Source organism: Rattus rattus, chromosome 2, assembly GCF_011064425.1.
Source record: "Rattus rattus isolate New Zealand chromosome 2, Rrattus_CSIRO_v1, whole genome shotgun sequence".
NCBI classification, from domain to species: Eukaryota; Metazoa; Chordata; class Mammalia; order Rodentia; family Muridae; genus Rattus; species Rattus rattus.
Genome location: NC_046155.1, coordinates 11,311,739 through 11,329,233, shown reverse-complemented (window position 1 = coordinate 11,329,233; position 17,495 = coordinate 11,311,739). Strand labels below are relative to the sequence as shown.

Genomic DNA, 17,495 nt, shown 5'->3' with positions numbered 1-17,495 from the left:
AACAAATGAGCTATGTAAACTGAAAACTTAATGTTTTGAATTGCAATTCCCTAATTGCTAGGAACAATGAACAATTGTTAGTCCTAGGAACAATTGCTAGGAACATTTTTGAGTTATTGCTTAGCCATGTTTTTCTTTTCTGAGAACTTTATAAATATGTCTCAAGCTCAGTTGTTTATTAGTTCTTAGACAGTGGGAGACTTATACATAGTGAGAAACTTCTCAGGCCAACTCTGAGCAGTGAAGTATGGTTTTACACATCCACTTTCTGCCATGACAATAAATGCCTTAAAATCATGGACTGCCTCTTTTCATCGGGACCGCCTTGAGGAGCTGTGGAGAAGGCCTTCACCTATAGAGCTGTTGTCTAGTTTCCCTTAGAAGGCCTCTCTGCACACTCAGCCAGGACTTCCACCAAGCCCAACCCTGCAGTCAAGCCAAGGATCAGCCTGAGCTCAACCCCTGTTTCCTCCCCAGCCCACACCCCGCCCATGCCAGATCAAGTCTTGGGGCTCAGATTCTTGTCTCAGCTCTTGTGCAACTTTCAGCTGTGCCTGGATGACCAAAAGCCTGGGAACCCCACAGTCCCAGCCTTATCACAGGACCAAGGAAGTCCTAGCCTATTCAGGTTGTTGAGTGCCTCTGACAGCTTTCCAACTCCGGGAGCAGTGTCCTGGGACTTCCCTAAGGCCCAACACCAGACTGCACAGTGGACAGCGTGGTAAGTTAAGGCAATCAACTCCTGCATCCTGCCTCCCTGAGTGGCCCTGCCCTGTGGTGGAGCAGAAGTGGGACCCCAGAACCTTACAACTAGTGCTGCCATTGTGGGGCAACCCCAGCCGAAGGGTACCTCCAGCTGGTGACCCACACACAGAGACCCACATTACTCAAGGAGTAAGTAAACCCTGAGTAGTTCAAAAGGGATCTCCCTCTCCCTCTCCTCCCCCCTCCCTCCCCTCCTCCCTCTCCTCTCTCCCTCTCCCCTCCCCCTCCCCCCCCCTCTCCCTCTCCTCTCCCTCTCCCCCCTCTCCCTCTCCCTCTCCCTCTCCCTCCTTTCTTCTCTCTCCTTTCCTCTCTCCATAAGTCCCTGGCCAGGTTCACCCTCCCTGCTTTGACTCTTAGCTACACTCTACAAACCACATTTTGGACTTAACTCAGAGGGGACTAGGCTCTACTCTCTGCTCCTCCCCCAGCATCACAGGAAGGGCTACTACACAGTTAACAGAGCTGCCTTTCAGACAGCAGTGCCTGCCTAAGATCTCTGCTTCTGCTGCCTAACAGCTCAAGCCCAACCTCTGGTCCCCTGCAGGCCAAAAAGCTAAATTCCTACTCAAGTGTATAGGTGGCAATGTTCTTGCCCATTCTATGGGTTTCCTAGTCACCTGCTTGACTGTTTCCTTAGCTACGCAGAATCCTTCTAGCTTTATGAAGCTCTGTTTCTCAGTTGTTGGTCTTAAATCTTGGAAATACGGAGAGCTATTCAGAAGGTCCTTTCCTATGTCTATATCATCTAGGTTAATGACTACGTTTGTTTGTTTGTTTGTTTGTTTGTTTGTTTTTCCGTTTCAAGTTTAGATCTCTGATCCAACTGGAGTTGATTTTTTGTGTAAAGTCATAGGGTTCTATTTTCATTCTTCTGCATGTAGACAGTTTTCCCAGCACCATTTATTAAAGATGCCTTCTTTTCTCCAGTTTGCTTTTGTCATCTTTGTCAAGTATTAATTGACTGAAGTTGTGTGCTCATATTTGAGTCTTTGCTATTATTCCTTTGGTGTACACAACTGTTTTTGTTCCAGTGCCATTCAGTTTTTATTGCCATGCCTCTGTAATATATCTTAAGATGTAAAATGGTAATCTTACAGCATTGTTCTTTTTGTTCAGGATTCTCTTGCCTATCTATGGTCTTTCATAGTTCCATATAGGTTTAGGATTGTTTGTCCATTTCCATGAAGAATGGTGTGGGGATTTCGATTCTGATTGCTTCGAGTCTATAAATGGATTTGGATTAATTGATCATTTTCACAACATTAATTCTTCCAGTCCAGGAATATATTAATCTTTCTTCAGAACATTAACGTTTTCATCACAGAGATCTTTCTTTTCCTTGGTTAGGTTTATTCCTAAATATTTCATTTTATTTTTTGAGGATATTGTGAATGGGAGTATATCAATGATCTCCTTCTATGTATGTTTGCTGCAGAGAAAAGCTATTGATTTGTGCAAGTTGGTTCCGTATCTTGCCATGTTCCTGAATTTGTTTTTCATTTTGAGAAGTCTTCTAGTACAATTTTTGGGGTCTCTATAGTATCCTGTCATCTCACTGTGGGAATAATTTGTTGTCTTCTTTATCTACTAGTATCCATTTCAATCCCCTTCTCTTCCCTCATTGATTCAACTAGTATTGAGAATGCAGTATGGAAAATGAGTACAAATAATAGAATCCTGCCTCTTTCCTGACTTCAGTGGGATTGGTCAAGCTTTTCTTCACTTACAATGATGTTGGTTATGAGTGTCTTGTGTTCCCTCGAGGCCTACATTCTCTAGGCATTTTATCATGAAGGCCTGTTGGACTTTCTCAAAGGCCTTTACACATCTCTTGATATCATCATATAATTTGTTGATCTAAGTTCATTTACATGATTTATTGTATGAATTCCTCTTGAAAACTGAGACATTCCATGTCCGTGTAAATGTTTATTTTCTTTTTGTATTCTATTGAGCATTTGGGGTCTATTTCATCAGGAAAATGACCTGCCGTTTTCGTGTGTGTGTGTGTGTGTGTGTGTGTGTGTGTGTGTGTGTGTGTGTGTGTTTACCTGGTCATTTAGTAGACTTATTTCTGAGTGAAAAAAGCTTGATTCTCTGGGGCTGGTGGAAGACTCCCTGGGGCCTGTGAGAAAGACTCTGAGTCCAGAGAAACTTTCTGGGGACAGCAAGTAAAATGTAAGTAAGAATCTCATACACACACACACACGCACACACACACACACACAAAACACAATAGTTGATACAAGCTTCACACACACACACACACACACACACACACACACACACACACACACACACACACGATAGTTGATACAAGCTTCAATAAGCCCCAACAACTTCATCCATTACCTACATACATGCATACATTTGGTGGATGGATCAAAGCTACAACGAGCTTCACATTTATACATATATGAATACTTAGACACATTGGCTGTGTGGAGCAAAGCTCCAACAACTTCATTTTTTCTACCAAAGCTTATATATTCCAGCAAAATCTTTCAAGACCTACATAAGTTACAATATGGTTACATTCTGTTTTTCTTTAAGTAAAATATTACAGTGAATATATGTACAAAAAAACCAACATCAACAACAAAAAACAATGTTTCCCAATACCCTCACTTGATCGAATGTTCTACATATTACAGGTGAAAAACAAATCAGGCCGAGAACCCACATACATTTGTATCTAGGTAACTTGTTATAAGTTAACTGAGTATAAGCAGACAAGGTAATTTTCTCAGCCAGTTTCTCTTACTGGCAGGTTACAATGTGCAGCTTCAAAGAAACAATCACCTATTGTATTATTTATCTTAAAAAGTAATCATAAAATTCCTTAAAGTATCACAAGTCTAAACTTTTGTATAAAAAAACCAGTCATTTCTGCTTTGAATCCTCACAGTACAATCCAATCACTTATGATGGCCAAGGTGGGTGGGGAGAAAATGTCAGAAGCAAAGTTTCTGCTTCCGAGCCAGGGGTGGGGAAGTCCTGGCACAGTCGACTTGTCTGGCATCTACAAAGGTGGATCAGCGTCCTGTGAAAACACACAAGCAAAGCTTCTCCAGGAAAAAATCATCTGACAAGAGATCCTTTCCATTGTCTGGTTAGTAGATATTTTTTTTAGAGGTTGATGCCAGGGGCCGACCTAGGCTAAGTGAAGGGTCTGGAGAAAGGTGGGTGCAAGAGTGGAGAGAGAAGGAAGGATCAGAGAGGGACAGCATCCCCTCAGGAAGGACAGCACAGAGAGGAAGGACATCTTGTTATGCCTTTTCCTACTCTGATAACTTTTGTCTCTTTCGAGCTTCATTATTACATAAAATTATTTCCCCAGAGTTTTGCGCACTGATTACACAGTTTTTCAACGTAAACATTTTCTTCTAAAGTCTCCCTTGATTATAAAAGAATATTGAAAAAGAAACAAGGTGAGAAAACAGCAATTTTTTAGGAACTAATAATTAACATTATGATAAAATCAATTTTCTTTAAATTCAATATCTTCTTTAAGATTGGTGTCATAAAGCCTTGCCATTAAAGAGATGCTAGACAGGATGATTCTATTAGAATTTAATTTTGTTTCAGTTTGGCATAAGATTAATAAATCAAGAGTTATTTCCCACTACCTATTATATCAAACCTGACTTTCTATAGAAGTTCAATATTTTAACCCTTATTTGATTCTTCCTTTCTGTCCTCTATATTTCTTTTATATAAAAAAGAAAGGCCACAGTTCTTTTTCTTTGATTCTTAAAATACTATTTGGCCCCTTTGTTTAAGCAAGGGAAGTCTGTCAGTAAAGTTCTGGTCTGACAAGTCTGTTCAGAAGGCAGGGAGTTCACTGAGCCAGGATGCTTTCCTCTGTGTCTGTGTCTTGAACCCTTGTTTCAATACAATTCCTAACTTTATTACAATTCTGTAAAGAACAAAAGAACATCAGGGTTCCTAAAAATCCTTACTTTTGCCTTCCCTTCAGGAAGGTACCAATGCTTGTCATAAACTTGCATGATCAAAATCTCTTCCTATACATACAAGTTCCCTGTTTCTAAAATCTACCAATTCAATTACAGCTTATCAGTTTCTTTAATTTTGCTAAGTTTTTCTTCTTTAATAACTCTCCTCAAATCCTCTTGCTCATGTTTACTAACCACACTCATTAGTGATCTGAATATTTATTTAAGTCATAAGTTCTTAGGAAAGACTCAATTTTCTTCATAACTTTTTTCCAGGAAACTTTCAATAATTTCATTCTTATTTACATTAGCTTTTTGTTATCCCAGCTCTAGCTTTTGGAGAGAGGCCTTTACAGTAAGAAGCATAAGTGTAGCAAAAGGTGTGCAGCGAATATCCATCAAGGGTGGTGGAGGGTCAGTCCAGATTGTCCAAGCACTGGACCTTTGTCGAGCAGTGTCTTTAGGAAGCTTGGCATTGCCATCTCCCTCTTTTCTTTTAAGTTGTGAAGCATGGAATTCGACTCTCAAGGTCTTCAAACCTCTGACTAGATGTTCAATGATGACTGGGAATAAGAAAACAAAAGGCAAAATTATAAAAATATTAATACCCAGATTTATTTAAAAAATGACCAAGAATTGGTACGTCCCATATAGGAACGAACAGTCAGCAGAAAAGAGTTAGTGAGTGGGAGGGTGAGTGTGGGAGCACCCTCACAGGAAGCAGGGGGAAGGTGGATAGGATAGGGGGTTTGTGAAGGGGAATCTGGGAAAGGGGATAACCTTTGAAATATAAATAAATAAAATATACAATTAAAAATGGTAAAAAAAAATAAACTTTGTGACCTTTTCCAAGGAGGAAAGAACAGAAGTATGACCTATATCAGAAATCTTCCAGTAAATGAAAGCCATATCTATAGATAAAGCAGAATTTCTCCAAATACCTTGTAGATGCGCCTGAACTTGATCTGCATCATAATATGGGAGAGGGCTCACACAAATCCATCTAAAGACAGAGTGGCATTGTACACTAAATCTAACCTTAATGTTATTCAACTGATTTCCTATAAAAAGAAGAACTTCTTCCAAAGCATTGATACGATCCTAAAGGCCCCATCAACCTGTTCCCATGGTGTAAGTGCCATAGAGACATTTTTAGACAGCTGATCAACATGAGTGCAGTATGACTATTTTGAACCAAAAAGATAATGTAAAACTGGCTATAATAAGACATGTAATTCCTAAAATTAGGGCCCCAACAAAATGCTTAGGGCATGAAAGAGCGGAGGAAATCTGATCCTGTGCTTGTAGTCCAGGATCATTGTACCATGAAGTAGTAATATTAGCAGGTAAAAGGACATAAGGTGGTTGTCTAACTACAGCATAAACATCATGTGCAGAAGTAGTAGTAATGCAATTAGTAATTACACACCCAAAACAAGAAACTCTAAAGGAACTGTGTCTATCATGAACAGTAAAAAGCCATTCTCGAGGGCCTCTACAAAGAATAGCAAAAGGGTTCCTACACGAGCAAAAACAGATTTAATTTAAAAAAAAATAAACAAAATGAAACACAGGACAATATAATGAAACATTACGAGTAGCAGCAAAAAAGGCGAAATAAGTCCATGGGTAAATGATGTTTATGGAATGATACAGGAACACAATTGGAGTGGATCTATCAGAAGTATACCGAGCATTAAAAGTTTCAGAAGACAGAGTCTGAGGGTCATAAAAAAACTTTGCTCACTTTAATATATTCCTTACAATCAAAATTGGGCTCATTAAATGACCAATCAGAAATAGTAAAAGAAGCATTTAAGGGATGGTAACTTATAGAATGGTTGGCAAAGCCATAAGAACATCATTTAGGAAAATTCCTTTCAGGGGAAAGATGTGGCCCACCATCATCCATTGTTGAAGGATCAGGACAATTGGAAAGCATAGGGGGCAAAGGTAAAGGTGTAATCTCATATTTGTTATTCTTAAAAGCAGCAAGCATAAGTTTTAGATCCCAAAGACTTCGAAAGGATACAGAGTCCTTATTAGGAAGATAATTTAGTGCACCAGGGGAGTCAGCAACCAAAGTATGCTGGGTAAGTGAAAAACAGCCAGTAACTGGGGATGCAGAATCAGTATAAGAAAATAGGCAATGAATCAGAAATACCTTCAAATGCAATATTGCCATGTTCCTTATATAAGACGTATTCGTTACTTTCTCCCCTCCCCCAACAGCTCCACAGCATCAGTTGTAACTTTAGCAGGAGCAAAACCCCAAGTAGCAAGATGAAACATAGGAGGGTCAGGCAAACACACACAATAAGATGCTGCATCACAACCAGGAATAAAACGTAACAGTACCTCAACTGTTATCAAAGATACCATAGCAAGAGACACATTCTCTGGTGAATGTGGCAGTGGCTGAGCCTTACCTAAATCCTCAGCACGGGTACTGAGTGACTTTATCTGGCCCCAGGATGGTACTGGCTGTTGACCAGTGGATCTGGAAGCAAAGCATTTGCCAGCAGGGCAAGAATCCAGTGAAGTTTCTTTTATTTTTTAAACAGACGAGAAGTTTATTGACTACAATTCATTCAGAATGATACTCAAAACTATTTTTTGTGTATTATCAGCTTCAAAAACAATCTACTTTGCCACTCATTCATTTTTTATTAATCATTTTATTCATTTACATTTTAAATGATATCCCTTTTCCTGGTTACCCCTCCACAACCCCTTCATTCCATCCTCCCTCTCCTCCTCCCTTTTGCCTGTATGAGGGTGCTCCTCCACCCACTCACCCACTTCTGCCTCACCACTCTAGCATCCCCCTATGCTAGGGCATCAAACCTCCACAGGACCAAGGGACTCCCCTTCCATTGATGTCAGATAAGGCCATCCTCTGCTACATATGTATCTGGAGCGATGAATCCTTCCATGTATACTCTTTGGTTGGTGGTTTAGTCTCTGGGAGTTCTGGCTGGTCCAGTTAGCTGATATTGTTCTTCCTATGGGGTTGCAATCCCCTTCAGCTCCTTCAGTCCTTTGCCTAGCTCTTCTATTGGGGTCCCCAGCTTCAGTCTGATGGTTGGCTATAACTGCATCTGCATTGGTCAGGTGCTGATAGAACCTCTCAGGGAAGAGCCGTACCAGGCTCCTGTCAGCAAGTGCTTCTTGGCATCAGCACTAATGTCTGGGTTTGGTGTCTACAGATGGGATGGACTCCTAGGTGGGGCAGTCTCTGGATGACATTTTTTTCAGTCTCTGCTCCAATTTTTATCCCAGTCTTTCCTTTGAACAGGAACATTTCTGGGTCAAAAATGTTGAGGTGGGTGAGTGACCCAATCCCTCAACCGTGGGCCGTGCCTATCTACTCAAGGTGGTCTCTACAGGTCTAGCGCCTCTTTGTTGCTTATTTCAGCTAAAGCCATCTTCTAAAGTCCTGTGAGTCTCTCAATTCCCTGACTCCTGAGACTTTCTAGTGGCTGCCTCCAGTTCCTCATCCCAACAACTATATATTTTTACTTGATTTCCTGACCCTCTGTACTTCTGTCCTGTTCCTTCCAATACTTGATTCTGCCCCTTCTTTCACTCCCCCTACTCTCTCCCTCCTTGGTCTTTCCCTCCCTCTATCTCCTGTGATTATTTTGTTTCCCTTTAGGGATTGAATGGCCTCACAGGAGTCACCTAAGACTATGTGAAAACAAATTTATTTTCATTATGATTTATAACAATAGCAAAATTATATTTATAAAGTAGCACAAAAAGTAATGTTATAGTTATGGTGTCACCACAACATGAGAAACTCTATTAAAGTTTTGCTGCGTTAGGAAGGTTAAGAACCATGACTCTAGGTAGGTGGTTAGGTCAGTGGAAGCCTTGCTCTTAGAAGGGATTCATACAGTGTTACGTGACCCTGGTTACTTCATATGAGGATAAATTGTGACATCATGAAAACCTTGGGCCTTGATCGCTCTTTCTATTTCCTCCTGCAACAGTAACCTCTCTTATTCCCAGTATAACATGACGCATGACTTAGCTAGAAAATCATACCTAGAGCTGTCAATTTCTGTGGTCATGTTGTTGTTGTGCTACCGGATAATGGGTTAAATAAATTCGCCTTCTTTATAATCACCCAACACCAAATATTTTATCAAAGTAATGTGAAGATGGTTTTGATTTTATATGAGGAATCTTAGGTTCATTAGACTAATGTGATTATACAAGAAATGACATGGTTAACTTTGTCTTAGAGAACAAGCTTTTTCTATGAAACTGGATGCTTCTTAGACCCAGAAAAGCGCTGTATTCATTGTTGCTGTGTAGCAGTGCTGAGTTCAGGACAAGCCTCTGACAGTAGAGTTTCCTGTGCACACAATACATTCAAAATCTCTACACACAGTTCTCTAGAAAAACACATCTCTGGGAACACACATGTAACTACAGTGTGTGATTTTTGTTAACAGGTTGGGAAAGGCCATCTAAATGACATATAGTCTGAATATATTAAATCTTTAATCTTGTACATTTTTAAATTTTTTTATGTCTACTCTGGCTTTAAGTTATGCTTTTTATAAATACTTAATAAACAAAATTGGTCATACAACATTCTAAAATATCATAGTATTTTGTTATATTCCTTGGATGGAGTTTTACAAAAAGAAAATCTCCGAAACTCTGTTAATATTCTTTTGAATATGTTTTATAATAAATATACATGCCTTGGTGGAGAAATCGAAAGTCAGTTAATGGTTTGCATAAAAAAGTAGGAAGTGGTTATGTGTTTTCAGAGATTTGTATCACAGAGCTCTGAACAAAGAGTCTGGGGGCCTTCCCAGAGCTTGAGCCTCTTCAGACACAAAAGACAGGCATTGTGGAAGTAGGTAAGTTATTTGACTTCTTAGGCTTCAGCATGATGGCTTTTACTTTACTGGACAAATATAGGACATCTAGGTGAAAATGAGAAAAATGAGATCAGCTAGTTTTTTGACCTGGGGTTGAGTGCACATTTAACTGTACCTTGGGAGGCAGTTTTTGGTGCACAGAATAAGGACAGGGAAAAGATAAAGGCGTGTTAAAGTGGCAGCAACAGTTTCTCCTCCAGGGTCTATGACCTCAGCAGTCACAAGTAAGTGGCTAAGTTTACAGTACCAGGCATGGATTATCACTTATTGTGTCTTTAAGGCCATTTAGACATCTCTTGGCTACCCTCAAGATAATAAGTGCTACTGTTGTACCCTTGAGAATATCTTGTGTGTTTACACTTTGATGAAAACTATAGACAATTCCTAGCTTCTCCAGCAAGGAGCCCCCTGATGGGTTATCTAGTCCTATGTACTCACTCCTAGACACATTTACATACAAGCAACATTAAATGGACCCAAAATTATGTGTGTGTATAAAATAATATGCATATTTAGCAATATGCATATTTAATAATTTAATAATTAAAGGGAAAGTGGTCATGAATATGAAAGAAAGTAGGAGATCATGGGAAAAGTTGGAGAAAAGAAAGGGTGGGATGGAAGTGATGTAAATACAGTATCCTAGTATAATATTCTCAAAAGTGAAATAAATAATTATATTTTCTTTACATTAAGTAAAAGAAAAGATAATGGCATTAAGAAGGCCTCAATTGAGCACTCTATAAAGTTGTTTTAATTTTTCTATACTCAGGGTATCAAAAACGAGAAAGTAATATTTAAATTATTGACTGATCATTTCACATACTTTCAATAACCTTCCATAATATTTATCTGTCACATACCTATTATTTTGATAATCCATGAGTTAAGCCAACATCTGCTCCATGCAGAGTTTGGTGGAAATACAGACGATGAAGGCTCAGCACCCAGCCTAATATTAGTCTGCGCTTGAGCGGAAGCCTCTGATACAGATGTTCATCAATGGAAGACACCGAGAAGACTCTTAGCAGTGTGCAGATCAGAAAGAAGATTGGTAGCAACTGTGCCCAGTGCACCCTTCACAGATGAAGTCAAAATGCTCCAATGAATGTTAATAACCAGGAATTCCCATCTTAATGAAAGCTAGGAGAAAACTCCAGATTATTCGAACTTTTATGTGCATAGGTGTTTTGTGTGCATGTATATCTGTATGCCACATGCATGCCTGGTGCTCAAAGAGACCAGAGAAAGTGTTTATAACCTAGAATTATAGTTATAGGTGGGTATGAGCTACCATGTAGGAGCTAAGAATTGAACCTGGGTCCTCTGGAAGACCGACCAATACTCATAAATACTGAACTGTCTCCCCATCCCTCAGATTATTGGATCTTAGGCACAGGCTTTTCTCTGTTCAAGTGTCATTTTTTTTCTTATCACTATCAATTACCACAAAATGTTGAGATTTAAGCTTGTTTGGTTTTTTTGTTTGTTTGTTTATTTCAGTTTGATCAAAAAGAGTCACACCCTTTAAATTCCCATATTTATGTTTCCTCTTTAGTAAGTGTGACCCAACAGAGGATTGAATAGGCAAGCGAGGATGTCAGCACAGCACAGAGCTCTGAGAGTAGTGGCAGAGGTTCTTTATCACAAAAGGAAAGCTGTGCATTTGAGTGGACTAGACCTTCACCTTGGGTTCCCTTAAGAACACCTTTGCCTTCTGCAACATGAAACGGAAGCATAGGCATATTTTTCTACTTTATTGCCTTCTTATGTCTACCACCCTTCTCTGCCTCAATTCACAATAATCCCTTGCAACCCCCCAAGACTAGAGAGCAGAGAAAGAAGGTTAGACTGGAAAAGGGCGTCTACATCTCTTTAGACTGTGTCCTGCTAATTAGAGACATGAATTTCCTTAGAGCAAATCCAGTCTCCTTCATGAGAATATCCCTAACCAGTAATCCAGCAATAGCAAAAGCAGCAAAGGCAACAGCAGGAGCTGGCAGTAGCAGGGACGTGGTGGGGTGTGGTGGTGGTGGGAAGAGAAGCCACCACCAGCTTGCTCACGGTTCCGGATTCTCACATTTATACTCTCTCATGAGTCCCCAGAATTCCAAACATTTGCAGTTGCCAAAAATCATGCCCCTCCTACAGCACTAGACCTTCCTAGTTAGCAGCTGTGGCCAATCTGAGCAGGGCCATATCTCACACCTGAGATTAAAGCAAAAACCAATTCAGATAACATAACTACCTGGGTTATTAAAGAAACCATAATTCTCACCAAGAATTGCTTAAGTTCTCCCTTGCACTGCAGTTTGGTTGAGTAGTTCACAGACAGAGGGGAGTTGTATCTGCTGGAACCCAGAGACTCTTGTGAGGAGAATGCACAGGTGTGATGGGTTTCTTTGTTATGGGACCAGATGGTGAAGTGGAGTGCACCTCCTGAAGATGAAGTCAACATGCACAAATGCTCCAACTAAGAATTTGAAAAGTGAAGTCCAAAGTATTTGTGAGTAAATAAAGAAAAAGCACGAGCTGCTGCCTGAACCTCACTAATCCTGGCCCACAACTCCCTGCTCTCAAACCCCGTGGGAGAGAAAGCTGATCGCCCAGAAGTGTGGGCAGTCCTGAGACTGCAGGGCAGGAGAGACCGTCACATCTGCCCACCTTTGCCCACATCCCTGGCCCAAGAGGAAACTGTATAGTGCTTCTGGGCCAAGGAAGATAGGAGCAGTCAAGCTGCAAGAGCCCTGCTGTCCAGACTGCCCAGATCTGAACGGACCTGGTCAAAGAGCTCCTTGCAAACAAATCCCATGGGAGGAAGAGCTAGACCTTCAGAGGGGCAGACACGCCTAGGAAAGCAGAGGAGACTACTCTCTGCCCACATTTCTGACTCTAGAGGAAAACGTCTAGCTCCATATGGGTCTCCTGTGCTCAGGGACCTAGGAGAAGTAGGGTCAGGCCCTCCTGGTTCCTGCCCACAGGGACAGCTGAAAACCAGTGGACAGGAACGATTACACGCCTGAGAGCAGAACACTCTGTTCCCATAACTGGCTGAAAGAAAACAGGAAAAGAGGTCTACAGCACACCTGACATACAGGCCTATAGGACAGTCAAACCACTGTCAGAAATAGCAAAACAAGGTAACACCAGAGACAACCTGATGATGAGAGGTAAGCACAGGAACCTAAGCAACAGAAACCAAGACTACATGGCATCATCAGAGCCCAATTCTCCCACCAAAGCAAACAATGAATATTCAAACACACCAGAAAAGCAAGATCTAGATTTAAAATCACATTTTATCATGATGGTGGAGGACTTGAAGAAGGTCATAAATAACTCCCTTAAGGAAATACAGGAAAACACAAATAAACAACTAGAAGCCCTTAAAGAGGAAACAAAAAATCCCTTAAAGAACTGCTGGAAAAAACAACAAAACTGGAGAAGGAAATGAACAAAATCATCCAGAAGTTAAAAATGGAAATAGAAACAATAAAGAAAGCACAAAGGGAGACAACCCTGGAGACAGAAACCTAGGGAAGAGATCAGGAGTCAGAGATGAGAGCATCACCAACAGAATACAAGAGATAGACGAGAGAATCTCAGGAGCAGAAGCTTTAGAAATCATCGACACAACTGTCAAAGATAATGTAAAATGGAAAAAGCTACTAGCCCAAAACATACAGGAAATCTCATACAATAAGAAGATGAAACCTAAGGATAATAGGTATAGAAGAGAATGAAGTCTCACAACTTGAAGAACCAGTAAATATCTTCAACAAAAGAAAGGGATGCCCATAAACATACAAGAAGCCTATAGAACCCCAATTGGACCAGAAAAGAAACTCCTTCCGACATATCATAGTCAAAACACCAAATGCACAAAACAAAGAAAGAATATTAAAAGCAGTAAGGGAAAAAGGTCAAGTAACATATAAAGGCAGACCTATCAGAATTACACCAGACTTCTCACCAAAGGCTATGAAAGCCAGAAGATCCTGGACAGATGTCATACAGACCCTAAGAGAACACAAATGCCAGCACAGGTTACTGTATCCAGCAAAACTCTCAATTAACATAGATGAAGAAACCAAGATATTCCATGACAAAACCAAATTTACACAGTATCTTTCTACAAATCCAGCCCTAGGAAGAATAATAAATGATAAAACCCAACACAAGGAGGCAAGCGACACCCTAGAAAAAGCAAGAAACTAATCGTCTTGGCAACAAACAAAGAGAAGAGAAGCACACAAACATAATCTCACATCCAAATATGAAGATAACAGGAAGCAAAAATCACTGTTCCTTAATATCTCTCAACATCAGTGGACTTTATTCCCCAATAAAGAGACACAGATTAACAAACTGGATATGTAATGAGGACCCAGCATTTTGCTGCCTATAGGAAACACACCTCAGAGACAAAGATAGAGACTACCTCAGAGTAAAAAGATGGAAAACAACTTTCCAAGCAAATGGTCTGAAGAAGCAAGCTGGAGTAGCCATTAATATTGAATAATATTGATTTTCAACCAAAAGTCATCAAAAAAGATAAGGATGACACTTCACATTCATCAAAGGAAAAATCCACAAAGATGAACTCTCAATCCTAAATATCTATGCTCCAAATACAAGGACACCTACATACATAAAAGAAACCTTACTAAGGCTCAAAGCACACATTGCACCTCACACAATAATAGTAGGAGATTTCAACACCCCACTCTCATCAATGGACAGATCATGGAAACAGAAATTAAACAGAGACATAGACAGACTAAGAGAAGTTATGAACTAAGAGAAGTTATGAAAAAAATCATCAGATCCTACTACAAAAGCCTATATTCCACAAAACTTGAAAATCTGCAGGAAATGGACAATTTCCTAGACAAATACTAGGTACCAAAGTTAAATCAGGAACAGATAAACCATTTAAACAACCCCATAACTCCTAAAGAAATAGAAGCAGACCTTAAAAATTTCCAAACTAAAAGAAACCCAGGTCCAGATGGGTTCAGTGCAGAATTCTATCAGACCTTCATAGAAGACCTCATACCAATACTATCCAAACTATTCCATGAAATTGAAACAGATGGAGCATTACCGAATTCCTTCTATGAAGCCACAATTATTCTTATGCCTAAACCACACAAAGACCCAACAAAGAAAGAGAACTTCAGACCAATTTCCCTTTTGAATATTGATGCAAAAATATTCAGGGGCTGGAGAGATGGCTCAGTGGTTAAGAGCGCTGACTGCTCTTCCAGAGGTCCTGAGTTCAATTCCCAGCAACCACATGGTGGCTCACAACCATCTATAAAGAGATCCGATGCCCTCTTCTGGTGTATCTGAAGACAGCTACAGTGTACATATAATAAATGAATAAATCTTTAAAAAAATATTCAGTAAAATTCTTGCAAACTGAATCCAAGAACACATCAAAACAATCATCCATCATGATAAATTAGGCTTCATCACAGGTATGCAAGGGATGGTTTAATATACGGAAAAACATTAACGTAATCCACTATATAAACAAACTAAAAGATAAAAACCACGTGATCATTTCATGAGATGCTGAGAAAGCATTTGACAAAATTCAACAACCCTTCATCGTAAAAGTCCTAGGAAGAACAGGAATTCAAGGCCCATACCTAAACATAGTAAAAGCCATATACAGCAAACCAGTGGCTAACATTAAACTAAATGGAGAGAAACTTGAAGGAAACTAAAATCAGGGACTAGACAAGACTGCCCACTCTCTCCCTACTTGTTCAATATAGTTCTCAAAGTCCTAGCCAGAGCAATCAGACAACAAAAGGAGATCAAGGGGATACAGATTGGAAAGGAAGAAGTCAAAATATCACTATTTGCAGATGATATGATAGTATATTTAAGTGACTCTAAAAGTTCCACCAGAGAACTACTAAACCTGATAAACACCGTCAGCAAAGTGGTGGGTATAAATTAATTCAAATAAATCAGTAGCCTTCCTCTGCACAAAAGAGAAACAAGCCGAGAAAGAAATTAAGGAAACAACACCCTTCATAATAGTCCCAAATAATATAAAGTATCTCAGTGTGACTTTAACCAAGCAAGTAAAAGATCTGTACAATAAGAACTTCAAGACTCTGAAGAAAGAAATTGAAGAAGACCTCAGAAGATGGAAAGATCTCCGATGCTCATGGACTGGCAGGATTAACATAGTAAAAATGGCCATTTTACCAAAAGCAACCTACAGATTCAATGCAATCCCCATCAAAATACCAATCCAATTCTTCAAAGAGTTAGACAGAACAGTTTGCAAATTCATCTGGAATAACAAAAAACCCAGGATAGCTAAAACTATCCTCAACAATAAAAAGACTTCCAGGGTAATCACTATTCGTGAACTCAAGCAGTATTACAGGCAATAGTGATAAAAAAAAAAACTGTATGATATTGGTACAGAGACCAGCAGTAGACCAGTGGAATAGAATTGAAGACCCAGAAATGAACCCACACACCTATGGTCACTTGATTTCTGACAAAGGAGCCAAAACCATCCAATGGAAAAAAGATAGTATTTTCAGCAAATGGTGGTAGTTCAACTGGAGGTCAACATGTAGAAAAATGCAGATCGATCCATGTTTATCACCCTGTACAAAGCTTAAGTCCAAGTGGATCAAGGACCTCTGCATCAAACCAGATACACTCAAACTAATAGAAGAAAAACTAGGGAAGCATCTGGAACACATGGGCACTGGAGAAAATTTCCTGAACAAAACACCAATGGCTTATGCTCTAAGATCAAGAATCGACAAATGGGATCTCATAAAGCTACAAAGCTTCTGTAAGGCAAAGGACACTGTTGTTAGGACAAAACAGCCACCAACAGATTGGGAAAAGATCTTTACCAATCCTACAACAGATAGAGGGCTTATATCCAAAATGTACAAAGAACTCACAAAGTTAGACTGAAAGGAGATTAAAAAAAAAACTATTAAAATGGAGTAAGGAGCTAAACAAAGAATTCACAGCTGAGGAATATCGAATGGCAGAGAAGCACTTTAAAAAATGATCAACATCTTTAGTCATAAGGGAAATGCAAATCAAAACACCTCATACCAGTCAGAATGGCTAAGATCAAAAACTCCAGTGACAGCAGATGCTGGCAAGGATGTGGAGAAAGAACACTCCGCCATTGTTGGTAGGATTGTAGACTGGTACAACCATTCTGGAAATCAGTCTGGAGGTTCCTCAGAAAATTGGACACTGCACTACCTGAGAACCCATCTATACCTTTTTTGTGCATATACCCAAAAGATGCTCCAACATACAACAAAGACACATGCTCCACTATGTTCATAGCAGTCTTATTTATAATAACCAGAAGCTGGAAAGAACCCAGATGCCCTTCAACAGAGGAATGGATACAGAAAATAAGGTACATCTACACAATGGAATATTACTCAGCTATCAAAAACAATGACTTTATGAAATTCATAGGCAAATGGATGGAACTGGAAAACATCATCCTGAGTGAGGTAACCTAATCACATAAAAACACACATGGTATGCACTCATTGATAAGTGGATATTAGCCCAAATGCTTGAATTACCCTAGATGCACAGAAGACATGAAACTCTAGAAGGATGACCAAAATGCAAATGCTTCATTCCTTCTTTAAAAGGGGAACAAAAATACTCATAGTAGAGGGAATAGGGGGGCATAATTTAAAACAGAGCCTGAAGGAATGCCCATTTAGTGCCTGCCCCACATGTGGCCCATACATATACAGCCACCAAACTAGATAAGATGGATGAAGCAAAGAAGTGCAGGCCGACAGGAACCAGATGTAGATCTCTCCTGAGAGACACAGCCAGAATA

The 17,495-nt window shown here is 39.7% G+C and overlaps 1 protein-coding gene across 2 annotated transcripts in view; it reads left to right on the top strand.

The window, feature by feature from the left end:
• The first annotated feature begins 600 nt into the window (after nucleotides 1-600).
• Nucleotides 601-17,495, top strand: part of LOC116893660 (membrane-spanning 4-domains subfamily A member 4D-like) — a 31,207-nt gene continuing 14,312 nt past the window's right edge. Inside the window, exons 1-2 of one of the 2 annotated variants that reach the window (XM_032895379.1) lie at nucleotides 601-721; nucleotides 11,934-11,992. The gene's annotated coding sequence lies outside the window, so the exon portion shown is untranslated. The remainder of the gene's footprint in view (nucleotides 722-11,933; nucleotides 11,993-17,495) is intronic. The other variant, XM_032895378.1, reaches the window with a different exon arrangement.